A 15446-nucleotide genomic window follows, 5' to 3' on the forward strand; every position below is an offset into this window, starting at 1 on the left:
AAAGGTGGAGTAACGACCTGAGTATTTACATTTTGGGTTTGCCTACTCACTGATGAGACCTCAACAAAGGTTGAAACTGGTCTGGGTAGTCACCCCCCCCCCCATAATGTATAACATCATACATGTCCATTAGAGATGTGGTTTACATTATGGGAAAATACTAAGAATAGGGATCAGAGCTTAAACTACCTTTACTGAGAGTTTCCCCTGTCATGAAAGGTTTGCTTACGCTTGGATCCGCCAAAATTTTTATAGTTTCTATATTCGGCATGAAACTCTTGTAGTTTCTCTATTCAGCTTTGAAATAATATTGGATTCAATATCCACTTAATTTGAATAATTTTGCATCACCACAGTGAAGCCGTTTGGATTTCTATTTCAGGCATTCTAATTCTTTTTTGGAATATGTTGTCATTTGAGCAAGTAGCTCTAGTTCTGTGTGCTGATGTTTCTGTTATACGGTACATTTATGCAGGATCCTAGTGTGAATTAATGTTCAGATATCTGTTGGTATGTGTAAGTTTTCTGTAAGAGTTTTATATATCCCAATATTGTTAATTTACATCATGCATAACTACATCTGGAAGTCTGGTACTAACAGCATTATTTGTATGCTACAAACATTCGATGTGTTGTGACTACGTGACCAGATAGCAAATATTTGTCATCCACATAGTGCAGCCTGAGGAGAATTGAATGTGGAAGGAGCTTAGCACTTCTTATTCAAATATTTCCAGATTATAGCCAGTGCTGTGCAGAACAGTCCTAACCTAAACAAATATGGGTGCAAAAAAAAATTTCAGATGTCTGAGAGACTAATTCTATGTTTAAGTTTATAAAATAAAATAAAAGTGGCCACATTTGAATGATTGCTTGATATTCTTCTTTCCCTCTTTTACCTTATGGTGTCGAGGGTTTTCTGTTCATTTAACCACGACTGTAGATAAGGATAAGGTGGTTAGTCCTAAGCCTCTCAGGGTATCCTATGTCTGTAGAAGTGTTGAGTTCTCAAGGCCGGGTTTCCTGCTTGCGGGATGAAAAATCCCAGATAAACTGGGGTGAAAAACCCTGCAGTCCACACTCAAGACCAGCTAACTTGTCTATGTCTGAGAAAGATCCTAAGTTCCTCACGTCAGCAACAGGAATCGAACCCAGGATACTCCTTTCCCAGGCATATGGTTGCAAAGCGCATAGCCATGGGGTCTAGTCTTCCATGCTGACCGGGCAAATTGGAAGATGTGTTTTATACATACTGCCATGTTTTTGATTCTTGTTCTCTCTTCACTTGTTACACTAGGCAAGTGTAAGCAAAACATAGTTTGTGCATGAAGTTTCAACAAAATTATAATTTCTTGGCATTTTTAATTTAATTTATAACCAAGCGAAAAAACTATATGTTCTTATAAAGAGCGATGATAACCTCTTATCGCTGTTAGTCAGTGTGTTTGTCAACAGTTACCAATCTGATGACAAACTAAATTTGACAGCACTTGACACTATCTTCCCCAAAGATTACAGTGTTCAGTTGTTTAAGAAATATGTCCATAGATGCCTTCTTTCATCTTGCTCTTCTACTCGCATGTCACTGATGTGTTTAAGTCTTGTGACCTTTCATGTGTGGGTCAGATATTATAAAAACTCTACCTTCAGGCCAGCACTTAAATTGCTATCCATTTTATTAGGACCTTAAGGTATATAATAAATTGAGCTCTTATCACATCAGGAACCTACCTTAATTAAATTAAATAATTATACTGTACATTGATCAGCACAAATATGTACCAAAGGTACATCAAACATTTAGAATCTGAAAATTCAGCCTTCCAGAGTATGCATTTGAAAGGAATATTCATCAGTAGATTCTTTTTAGTGTTCAAAAGGCTTGTTAAACCACTGTTTCATCAACCAATCATAAGAGGAATTATAGCTTGCTACTCAACAATTCTGGGAAGTAGTCTTACAGAATTCTAATGACATAAATGTGCTGTTGGCATGGTTATTTTGTATATAGATTATTTCTTACTTATATAATTTAATGAAAGTTTTTGATTTTGGTATCCATATTTATCTTCTGCCATAATCCTAGAACCACACTGAGGTTTCTGGTGTTCTTCTTAGGTTAAATTACTCTGTATACATGTGCCTGTTTGCACAGCAGATTGCTATCTATCATCACTGCTTATCAAGCTTTATGGTCAACTCTATTTTACTTTGTGCATGATTTTATCTGGATTTCATATACAGACCCATAGTAATATTAGTGTATCACTATTTATATTATCATTCTGTAAATATTGTTTAAAAAAAATGTCTAAGTACAACTCAACAGACTAATTTGTAAATAGCCAGTTTTTTTGTATATGCAATGAATGGTTTGAAAACAGATTTTATCAATGCATCTGCAGCTCTGCAAGATATGTTAATTCAAGTGTGGGAGAAAGAGGAAGTTCTGGATAAGGAAATATGCAAACAAAGTGCTTATTGTACATTTTACATAACAAATGTGCTTGGTTATTACTATAGCATATAGTTCTTACATAATAAGTTATGTATTAAAATAATTATATGAATCCTAACATGTCAGTATTGAGAATCATTCAATCCCACAGCACTGTTCAAGTATTGTTAAATTTTCATTTTCTAAGGTTAATTTTTAAAACTGCTTGTATAGATTAAAATAAAGATTGTAATAAAATCTCCCAGTCCCAGACATTGATCACAGAACACTTATGCACCATCCTATTCATTCCCTTTTTTAGGCATAGTAATATAAATAAAGGTGTATCCACCTATCTCGCGATATTGTGATACTTTTGATTTCAAGAAAATATAATGCGGCAGCTGAAACATATATCCTGAAATTATACAAATTTGTTAACCTCCAATTCTTTATAATTAAATTCTTTGAAACTTTCTTTGTAGTCCCATATTAAAGAATGATTAACCAGAGTGTTGCCATTACTGTTCATTAATTAAATTTTATTTTAATAAAATGTCAGCAAGTACATTTCAGTTCTTCATCATCATCATCATCATCATCATCAAATTCCTGCAATGTACCCTCAAGGGGTGTACAGGATATGACAGTACTACATGAAAAAATTACATCATTACTAACTTCCTATCTACAATTTTCCTCCAAATCAGTCTGTTACCTGTCAAGACTCCAACATTATCAGATCTTATATTTCTATCGTCTAAGGCACTTTGTACTGTATCAATCCACCTATATCTTGGTCTTCCTCTGGGTCGTTTTCCTGCCAACCTGGCAGAGAACACTTGTTTTGCTAATCTTTCCTCTCCCATTCTATTTAAGTGACCATACCATCTGAGATTAGCTCTGCTAACGCATTCCTGGATGCTGACAATGTCAAGTTCTTTCCTAATATCCTCATTTTTAATATGATATTGCCATTGATGCCATCTGTTCACGCCTCTAATCTTTCTCAGGACTCTCATATCTGCGGTCTCTAGTCTTTGGTCAAGTGTTTTACTTCTGACCCAGCTCTCAGATCCATAAGTTAAAATTGGTTTGAACACAGTCTTGTATACAGCTAATTTAGTGTTCCGACTAATTTCTTTCTTATTCCATATGAATTTATTCAATTGACTTCCCACCATACCAGCTTTGCTGATTCTATTGTCTATTTCTATATTTAGTTTACCATCTTCAGTAAAAATTGTGCCTAAGTAGCTGAAATGTTTTGCTTGTTCCACAGGTTCTCCATTCACAACACAGTTGACATTTTCAATGATTCTGCCTATTTTCATTGTCTTTGTCTTTTTATTGCTGACCGTCATACCATATCTATTACAACAGCTATTCAATTTAGTCAGAGAATCTTGCAGACTTGTAGCGGATTTATTTAGAAGTATAACATCATCCGCATAAAGCAAAGAGCTGACATTAACATTTCCAATTTTGATATCAGGTTTAATACCACATTCCTTCATAATGTGATCCATATAGATAATGAATAACAGAGGGGATAATGTACATCCTTGTCTCACACCAGATTTAACATTAAACCATCTTCCTGTACTTCCTTCAATTCTAACTGCTGACTCACAACTCAAATAAAGACTAAGTATTGCTTGATATAATGCCCCATTGACACCATATAACTGCAGCGTATTGAATAGCTTCTCTCTTGGCACCTTGTCATATGCCTTTTCCAAATCGACAAAACATAAATACAGATCTTTGTTATATTCCCATGCTTTCTCGACTATTTGTCGTAAAGTGAAGATCTGATCGTGACAGCCTCTATTTGGCCTGAATCCAGCTTGTTCTTCACCAAGCTTTTCTTCCACAATTCTTCTCAACCGTTTCTCAAGTATACTTGCATAGATCTTGCCAGGAACACTCAGTAGGGAAATACCTCTGTAATTCTCACATTCAGTTTTATTTCCCTTTTTATATATGGGTACTATGAGAGCTCTACTCCAATCATCGGGAATTCGTCCCTCTGTCCAGGCTTTCTGAACTATGCAGTGCAGCCACTGTAAGACTCTTATACCACCATACTTCAGCATTTCTGGTCGAATATCATCTACTCCTGCTGCCTTTCCACATTTCAAGCCTTTAATGGCTTTTTCTACTTCTAGTATGGATATGTATTCCTGACTGCATGCCTGGTAAGTGTTTTTTATCACTGTGCTGTCATCACTGCTTGTTTCATTTAGCAGTTTTTCAAAGTAATTACTCCATACTTCAAGGATATCTTTTTCTCCTGTTTTCATTTCACCTTTATCATCTCTAATTCCTTTTACAGCACTCTTTCCTCCATTCCTAAGCTTCTTCAACAACCTCCAGAATATTTGCCACCTTCTTGATATTTATTTTCTATATTCTTGCCAAAGTCCTCCCATGACTTTTGTTTAGCTAGTTTTACACACTGTTTAGCTTTCTTACATTTGTCTCTGTATTCTGTAAGAGTAAAAGCTGACTTATTTGCCAGGAACTTTTGATATGCTTTCTTCTTTTCCTTCACTGCCTCTTTAACTTCCTGTGTCCACCAGGGAGTTCTGATTTTTTTATCCTTACAGACAACCTCACCACATGCCTCTCTGGCAGAATCAATCAATGTTTCCTTCAGAGTTTGCCACTGAATCTCCAAGGTTTGATTCCTGTTCTCAAACTCTTTCATTTTCTTTTCAATAATATTTCTGTATTTTAGTCTACAGTTTACATCTGAGAGCTGCTCATTTCAGTTCTTGTATATATTATTTCTTAAAGGTTATATAATTTAACTGAAGTTTTTTGATTTCAATACTCATGTTTATCTTCTGTCAATCCTACAACTACACTGAGGTTCCTAGTGTTCTGACTCAGGTAAGTTACTGTGTGCACACCTGCCTGTAACCAGAGATTGAGACTGTCATTTAACAATAATAAAATTAAAAGATCCATAGTAGTTATACTTTATGCTAAAATGACAAATTTTTGTGAATAGGAGACAAAAACACAAGATACTTGTTCTGTATTCAGTCTTATTAGCTTGTTTGAAATAGCTGTGAATATATCTAAAATTTGCATTATGGTGCTGAAATTCTGTTACCAACTTGCCTTATGTTCATGTGTGCAGCTGTGGTTATAGTTCTTTCAGCCTACGTGACTCTTTAACTGCAGTGATGTGCATAGTTACAATATATCTTTATGTGACTTTGATTCACCAAAGGTTGTAAATTTATGGTACACAAGTACTGTGGTTGGACTTAATTTTTATTTTTTATTTTTAAGTAATTTCGAGATTAATCAAGGAACTTTTTTTCAAGCTACCTCAAGTCTCTGAAAATAAGCAGGATAAGTCTCACACTAGATAAGATGAAAAAATTCAACTCCCACCTAAAGCTATTCACAAACATCTATGTCCAACAAAGTTCAGCCATGCAACACAACTTAGAGAGTTAGTATGCTATCCAAGTGGACAGCCAGGCCTTTTGCTGCAGTAACATATTCATAGGATACATATAACGTAACGGTTAATTTCTCAGTGTGGTCTGTTACCAATCTTTGTAAAAAAAAATTATTGGACCTTAAAAAGCATTAACATTAAAAATTCAAATATGGTAAGTGTGCTGTCTAATTTTTGAGTAAAGTTGTTGATAGGAGATTATTAATGACAGCACTACATGATAATGTAAACTTAATCATGTAGTGCTGTCATAGTGGTCTTAACCCCCTCCTCCATGAGGGTACATATCAGGAAATTAATGATAAAATATCATCAAAAATCTGAAATGTGGAAAAGCAGTTGGAGTAGAGGGATATTCAACTAGAATTGTTCAAATATGGAGGTATAAAGGTTTACAGGTAGCTGTGCTGCATAATTGAGAAGGCCAGATCAGAGTGAGTAGAGCTCATATTACCCATCTATAAGAAGGGAAATAAAACAATGTGAGAATTAGAGGAATTTCCCTACAGAGTGTTCCAGTTAAGATTTATGCGTGCATACTTGCAGAATAGGAAAAGTGAAAATGCAGCAGAGAGAACTGGCTGCATTCAGACTAAATAGACCACATTTTCATTTTAAGACAAATACGAGTTGTTCAAAATAAGATCGAACTTTTTAAATAGTCGCCGACCAGCATAGAGAGTGCGCTGCAGCTATTGAGTGCACCTAGCAGCTCTTATCACATTAGCAGCAGGTTTTGACAACAAACTGCCATTTGTCCCATTCTGCTATGAGCATTAGTCATCGAGTTACATCCACTGAAGTGAGCACATGCACAAGCTGTTCGTCGGATTAGTAACAATTTGACAACGGAAGAGCTTGAAGAACAACGTGTGTGTGAAATTTTGCTGCAAACTTGGTAAAAAAATTTTAGAGACATTTCGATTGTTAACCAAGCATACGGGGAAGACTGTATGAGCCAAACACAGTGCTATGAGTAATTTAAGCGTCGATGGATGAGTCGGTCAAAGATCAAGGTGATGTTTGTTGTGTTTTTTGATTGGGAAAGGCATTGTCAATTATGAATTTGTACCACATGGTCAGATGGTAGACGAGTTATACCAGGAAGTTTTAGTACGTTTGAGGGATGCTGTATACAGTAAGAGGCCTGAATTGTGGGAAAAGCAGACTTGGATGTTGCACCACGACAGTGTTCTGGCTCATGCATCACTTCTCATCCTCATTTATATGGCAAAACATCAGACATCTGTTGTGCCCTCATCCACCCTATTCTGTGGACTTAGCCCCAGCAGACTTTTTCCTGTTTCCCAAACTTTAAACCACTTTGAAATGACGTCATTTCCAAACCATAGAGGAGATTCGGGAAAATGCGGTCAGAGAACTGCAATCCACCGCAGAAAGTGAGTTCCAGGAATCATTCCAACAGTGGAAGAAAGGTTGGGAGCTGTGCATTGCAAGTAGAGGGGACTACTTTGAAGGGGACAATGCTTAAAATGTTAAATGAGCAGAAGTCTTTACAGCAAATGTTCGGTCTTTTTTTTGAATATGCTTTGTATTTGAGAAATCATGGGAATATAACATCTGTATTTAAGTTTTGTAGATCTGGTAAACTACATATAGATGAAGTTCTCTCTTCAAAACACTACCATTAGATTGTGTAAATTGGGATGTTATATTGAGCAATACATAGTCTGTATCATAAAAATAGTCGGTTGGAATTGAGATTTACAGAAAGGGAATTTGGTTTGATGTAAATATCATACACAAGACAAGGATGTACATTATCTACCCCATTATTCATCATCCATAATGGATCTCATTGTGATGGAAAGTGGCATTAGGCCTGATATCAAAATTGGAGGTGGTGTTCTCAGCTCTTTACTTTATGCAGATGTTATATTCTTTAATCAGTACAAGCCTGCATGATTTCTTAACTAAACTGAGTAACTGCTGTTAAGAATTTGGTATGAAAATCAGCATTAAAAAGACAGACTATGGGGACAAAAAAAAGGAAGATTGAAAACATTAGCCTGCACCTTTAGAAATTAAAAATATTTGCTATTCAGGCACAATTTTTAGTGAAGGCAGCAAATGAAATATGGAAATAGAAAATAGAATTAGCAAAATTAGTATTGGGGAGCAACTCAAATAAATTTGCACGGAATAAGAGTTGTTTTGGATTGATAGCTGATGCAACCAAGTCATGAAGCCAGTATCTTATGTCTGTAAATTGTCTGTTATTCTGGCTGAATTTTGTTCTGTAGGATGAAAATTGGAATAGGAGATAAATTAGTCAAAACACTAAACTAGCTCAATGTTCAAACCAATTTTAATGTATGTACCTGACAGCTGAATTAGAAATAAAGCAGTTGATCAGATTAGAGATTTGAAACTTCTGAAATATTAGGGAAGCAAATAAATGGCATTAGTGGTAGAATGATATTTGAAAGAAATTTAATATTGTTAGTATTCATGAACATGCAAGCATAACCAATCTGAGGTGTCATGGCCACTTAAACAGCTAAAGAGGAATCAAAACAAGTGTTATTTTGCCAGGATGGTAAGAAAATGGCTGAGGGGAAAACTAATCAGTGCCTCCGAAGACTGAAGCACAAGACCTAACAGTACTGAGTTTTTTACAGATGACTAATTTGTAGGAGAATTATCAATAGGAAGTAAGTAATAATGTAAACTTTTCATGTAATCCCGTGAAGATACGTATCAAGAATTTGATGATCCTTCCTGACTGTTTTAGATTTATGTGCAGACTGAAAAATCGTTGGTTATTTTTAATTATGTTATCAATTATATCTTATAATTAATTCGTGTACGGCTTCGTCTTTGAAAAATCTGCTATTTTTGTTATTTACTTAATATGTTATGTTTTAACCCTTGTCTCATCTTAATCCTTGGTAGTGCTTTAAACGTATCGCCGCTACTAATATATTGCTCGTGTGTGCAAAACTCTGATAAAAAAAAAGACAGTGCCTCGAACTAGAGCCAAATTCTTTGTTAGATTACTAGTGCTCAAAATGATTAAAAATTTTGGAAATTTATTTGTTTAAGCTGTGCCACCAAAATTTTCAGGATAAGAGAATTTTCTGTATCCAAGATTAAAATGTATGACAGTATGACACACAAATCCTTAATTCTCTATCTTATTCCTATACTATAATCATATATGTTTCTCACTTTGCAGTCGTGACTATATCCAAATACATGCGCATGGGTTCTGATTGTGAGCAGTGCATTGAATTTAGTGATCGGGCAAGTTATTTGTTTGACAAGAAGAGAATTTATTCATTACTAAGAAAAAGAGATATACAATTGTCATTCAATAAATTCAACTGAGTCTAGCATATAGCTTATATTAAGCAACTCGATATAATATATACACTCCTGTCCCTTAACTAATCTTGAACTTTTCAGGGACCACGTGCCTAGAAACTTACCCCCTAAAACTTGTTTTATGTGATGATAATCTAAAATAAGCCAAGTTTTAGGGGGTAAGTTTCTAGGCACGTGGTCCCTGAAAAGTTCAAGATTAGTTAAGGGACAGGAGTGTATATATTATATCGAGTTGCTTAATATAAGCTATATGCTAGACTCAGTTGAATTTATTGAATGACAATTGTATATCTCTTTTTCTTAGTAATGAATAAATTCTCTTCTTGTCAAACAAATAACTTGCCCGATCACTAAATTCAATGCACTGCTCACAATCAGAACCCATGCGCATGTATTTGGATATAGTCACGACTGCAAAGTGAGAAACATATATGATTATAGTATAGGAATAAGATAGAGAATTAAGGATTTGTGTGTCATACTGTCATACATTTTAATCTTGGATACAGAAAATTCTCTTATCCTGAAAATTTTGGTGGCACAGCTTAAACAAATAAATTTCCAAAATTTTTAATCATTTTGAGCACTAGTAATCTAACAAAGAATTTGGCTCTAGTTCGAGGCACTGTCTTTTTTTTTATCAGAGTTTTGCACACACGAGCAATATATTAGTAGCGGCGATACGTTTAAAGCACTACCAAGGATTAAGATGAGACAAGGGTTAAAACATAACATATTAAGTAAATAACAAAAATAGCAGATTTTTCAAAGACTCTCAGGTTCAGGAATTATCTATTAACATCAGATTCTAGAATTACACTCTATAACTTAGCTATGTTCTCTAGCACAGAGTAATTGATCTCATCTAATGGTATAGTTCCTAAAGTCCTGCATTACTACATAAAGTACAATTCCAGTTAATTCTTATTCATCCTCACAAAATTTACTAATTTTCTTCCTATTAATGGATGAGTCTAGACATATGGAAAGCTCTTACTTGGTAGTAAAGTCGGGATGCCTCTGGCTTTTACTTACAAACATCTGTTGAATTCTTGTGGCTCATAATTTCACATCAGTTTCTTCCCAGACGAGTTTCCTTTGCTGCTACGTTCCTCTGGCCTTTGCTTCTTGTATGTTGGTCTGGGAATACGGAACACGATTCATTGCCTACGATCCTTACGAAGCTCAGCTGCCATTGTCCGACCTCATATTTCTGCATATTCTCCTCGAGTTACATTACTTCATTGCTATCTGGAGTCCTAAATCTCATGTCGGAATTCTACTTGACCACATAACTACACTCTCGACCGTATACTGGAACTTCAACTCTCAGGAATCCACAAGGGGGGAAAAAAAGGCCCTTTTTGGTGTCGTAAACTTGTATATATTCGGCTCCGATGACCCTCCCCACTCTTACGTCATCATCCACTCGGCACCTCGATACTCTGCACCCAATACCGTTGCTTGTCGTTGCATTTCAATGGGAAACCCCTAAGCAACGTTGACCTATGTGTTCGTGTTAGCCTCAGGTCATGAATTAATCCTCTTATTTTATCTGGAACTTTAGCTTGACCTTGGTACACTTATGCACAATTCACCACATATACAATTTCTGTTTTTCTCATACAAAACACTGGATAATACAATATTCAAAATTTAAAGGAAAGGACATTAACGATATTTCATTTACACTCAATTTCGCTTATTAACAGACAAGTATTTTAGCAGGATTTTCTGATACTCGTTAAATCTGAACAATAGGTATTATATTACTAAAATTCCTTCTATTCAAGATTTAACAAGACCATGCAGGCTTTTGAAGTCAGATCCAGTGAAAGAGGGTGGTTACTCCTTATTCCTGTAGTGTCCTATATCTGTGTTCTTCTGGCTTGTTTTGTGGGATGAAAAATCCGAGTTTCTGGAAGGAAAAATCCTACTACATCTGGATGAGACTAGGTAACTCACCTTCAATTGTAAGGCCCTCATAAAGGTTCTTCGCATCCTAGGTGGGACTTGAACCCAATCATAGGGCATCTTTGAAACTGATTGAGCTACAGGGGCTCTAATTTAATGTGTTAATTAGTAATCCCTAGACATGTTTCCTTCTATAAATAGCACAATTCATTAGTGTATATTTACATACTTAATTTAGCACACTACACAAAGGGCTTTAAGAAACTTTTCCACGGCTATCTAAAGTTTGGGAAATGCTAGTTTACGCAATATTGTTTCCAACATTTTTATTTTGTGTAAAATATCTTTTGCTTTACATTTTAATAATAATAGGTGTATTTGTATTTTTTACTAAAATACGCCAGGAACCAACCAAAACAGCTTTTCTGGTGTTAAAAATTTTCATAAATTTTAATGAGAATGCATTTTTTTTAATATAGATTTCCTTTTAACACATATTTTTGATACATATATATGGCTGTAATAAAAAAGGAAATGCCTATTAAATGGATGCCAAAATAGTTACCACTGGTATTTTTTGTTACATACCCATTGGGTATGTATAATCATTGGCACTAACAGACTTCTCAATTATTATTGCCTGCATCCTACTTAGGTACATAGAATTCTTATTTTCTACAGCTCTTCTGATATATATATATATATATATATATATATATATTAGAGTTACCAAGTAATTTTATAAACTTAGTTATTTACTCCTAATCCCAAGTAAGCAACAGTTAAGTTTGTGCCTGAAATGTAGTTCAAGTCTAAAGATGGTGCAACACCAGGGCAACTCATTGTAAAGGTGGATAAAGCTCTGATCACTATTCTTAGTATTTTCCATAATGTAAAGCACATATCACTAAGAGATGTATACTGCAATACATTATGGGTGGGGTCACTACCCAGACAGGTTTCGACCTTTTTTGAGGTCTCCTCAGTGAGTAGCTAGACGCTAAATACCAAGGTTTTAGTAATACCGAGCCTTATCAACTTTACCTATGCATGTTGCTAAAATGTGTTTTTATTTTGAATAATCTCTGGAGGAGAGATAGATGTAAATAAATTTTTTTACCTTGGGAATAATGTATATTAGGGTTACCAAGTAATTTTATAAACTTGGTTATTTATCCACCTTTACAATGAGTTGCCCTGGTGTTGCACCACCTTTAGACTTGAACTACGTTTCAGGCGCAAACTTAACTGTTTGCTTACTTGGGATTAGGAGTAAATAACCAAGTTTATAAAATTACTTGATAACCCTAATATACATTATTCCCAAGGTAAAAAAATTTATTTACATATTTAATTAGAGAGGTGTAGAGAGGGAGATTTTAACAATTAAAAAGAAAATAGTGAATTGGTGGCAAAACTTAAAATTTAGAATACATTTAAAAACAAAAAGTATCATGTTTGATTGGTACATTCATGTTTTCCTGTTATCCAGTCTCCAAAGCAACTGGATATATATATTATTTTATTTTATTTATTTATTTTTGGCATTAGAAGTTCACTGTTGGTTTTGTTTTGTTAAGTAAATATATTTGTATGTTTGTGTATTGTTTAAATTGCGTTTAGGATATTGAGTACAACACACGTTCTTCAAATTTGTAAAATTTGACAAAGTTTGGCTAACAAAAGTTAAGTCTGGCTAAACTTTAGTTTAGCCAGACTTAAAAGTGTGATATAACATAATACTTTTGTGCTCTTTAGTTTCTGAGTTCAGCGCTTTGCTATTTAAAGTAAGAGATGCTGCAACTGCATGCTCCTTAATGGTCTGTAAGCCTGCAGCATATTTTCTTATTTATAAGTTGATATTTATTTCTGAGAGTGATATCTATTATAATTATGCTGTTTTAATATATCTATAGTGGGGTTGTTACTAAGCAAATGTAATTTATATCTTTATTGATACATTACTGGCTGAACAAATGTAAATTTAAACACTAAATTTCTAAAATGGTTTTATTTAAGATACTTGATTTAATTATTGTTCATTAGGTTATTCCCAACTATGATGGGAATGTAAACAGAAATTACCTCTTTGTTAATCTATGCATTAACTTACAGCTTTAAATAGGACTGAATAAAGATTGTCTGACAGTGTAGACTAGTCTGCATTCTTATTAGCTGTAATGTAAATTCTTTTTGTTAAGTAATTTTGCCATTGGAATGAAAGTGATTTCACTGGCAAATTAAATTAACATTTTAAACCTCTCCTCAGTAATGTAGTTGTAATTATTATTATTCGTGACACCTCCAAGGAGTCCGAAGACTCATCGCGGGAGGACACCTATTGTACAACTCTTCGTCTCCACCACTGCACCGAACCTCTACTACCAATCAACAACATCAATGCCATCTACTGCCCACAACCACCACAACATGTATTTTTGTCTGTAAATTGCATGTGTTCCCAAGGGCTGATTTGTCTGTATGTGGGATGAAAAACCGACTTTCTGGGAGAAAAAACCCTGCTACCTCCATATGAGATCGGCTAACTAACCTTCAATTAAAACAGACCATATAAAGATTCCTCCTGACACGACAAGAATCGAACTTAGGTCTTTTCCAAACGAAGGGCGTGGCAGTTTTTTTTTTTTTTTTTGAACAAGAAACACTTTAACAAAGTTTAACTAATCAAATACATTAGATCCTTGTGAACACATGAATATTTCACTTCATCCCCTTGATTACATGGATTGAAAAAAAAAAAAACATGAAAAATGCTCCACTAAGATCTATTACAGAAAGAATAGATTCTCCCAAATGTTAACAATTTACTTTAAGGATCTTTCTTTGTGATTTTTGCAGGAGGTTCCAACTGCAAAGCCCTCATTTTCAATTTCTTCATCATCAACATGAACCTCCTGCTCCATTGCCTGTTGGATAAAATACTCATTTCGATGAGGACATTTCTTCTTGCAAGCCACCAACATCATTGATCATACTTTGGGCAACTTCAGTTAACCTTGTTGCTTCAGCTGACAATATATCTGCCCATTCCATTATTTGACTCAGATTACTGATGAGCCTATTGGCATCATCTATAAATGACTGGAGGTCATGAATTACATCAGTCTTCTTGCTCCAGGTTTGGAGAATTGATTGGCCTTCTACTCATGCGACCAGCCAGCCCTTTTTTTTTGTCTCGTCCTGACTCATGAAGCCACATCTAAGCGAATCTGCAACAGTGTCGGATAAGGTTTTGGAAGCGACAGCGTAGGTTCGCCGCTCTCAGGTCAATCAGCTCCATATAGCATACTCTTCTCCGATGCGTTCTTTGTTGGCAAGGGAACTCTGCTTTGCTTAGTGCAGGTTGACTTTCGAACTCCCATGGACACTTCCACGTGGCTTTCGACCTCCTGACTTTAGTTACCACTCTGCTGAAGAATACAGAAATTGGAGTTTTTTAATAAAAGCAAAAAAAAGTTGCACAAATATCACTTGAATGAATATTGGTACTTTTATGAAATGGTGAGCATTTGATGAATTAAAAATGTAAATATAATTTTAGAAATTTAAACGTCTTTCTTGAGAGAGAGAGAGAATTCAGGTTTAGTTTATATGAATATTTTATGCTTTGTTTTAGTAAAATATCATTCATTAAGAAGTTAAAAGTGCCATAGTATTAATCTGATAAAATCCCTTAACTTTGTCTCTGTCATAACCACTCTTTTCCTCCTATCCACCAACCCCTGTAATCCATATTCTTTCAAGGAAATTTGTTCCTGTGTGAACCTTACACAGTCATGAGATTACATGTTCTTTTACCTTAATTTTATATTAAATTAAAAAAAAACTACATAAGAGGTAATTATACTCGTTGAGAATAACTGCAATTTTTTTTTCTTTCATCATTATTCAAGTTTGTATTTCTAACTTAGTTTTAAAATAGTGGTAAGCTTTATTTTTTTTTAATATTATTTTGGTAACCTCGATAGAGTCAATGCACTCATCATGAGAGGCCCACTGAACTATGCTTGAATGAGCTTTGAAGTTATTTACACTACTTGCATTCACAATGCACTCAGGCAATGCATTCCACTCACTAACAACTCACCACATAAAAAATCTACTCCTCACATCTTTCTTCACCATATCTTAATACATTTTCCAGGGATGGTCTCTTTTTCATCCCATCTTAACATCCACTCTTTTTATAATTCTTTCTGTATTAATCTGATAAAATCCCTTAACTTAAAAGTCTCTATCATAACT

This window comes from Typopeltis vanoorti, chromosome 2, assembly GCF_054136105.1.
Source record: "Typopeltis vanoorti isolate ZY-2024b chromosome 2, IOZ_Tvanoo_1.0, whole genome shotgun sequence".
Taxonomy (NCBI): Eukaryota; Metazoa; Arthropoda; class Arachnida; order Uropygi; family Thelyphonidae; genus Typopeltis; species Typopeltis vanoorti.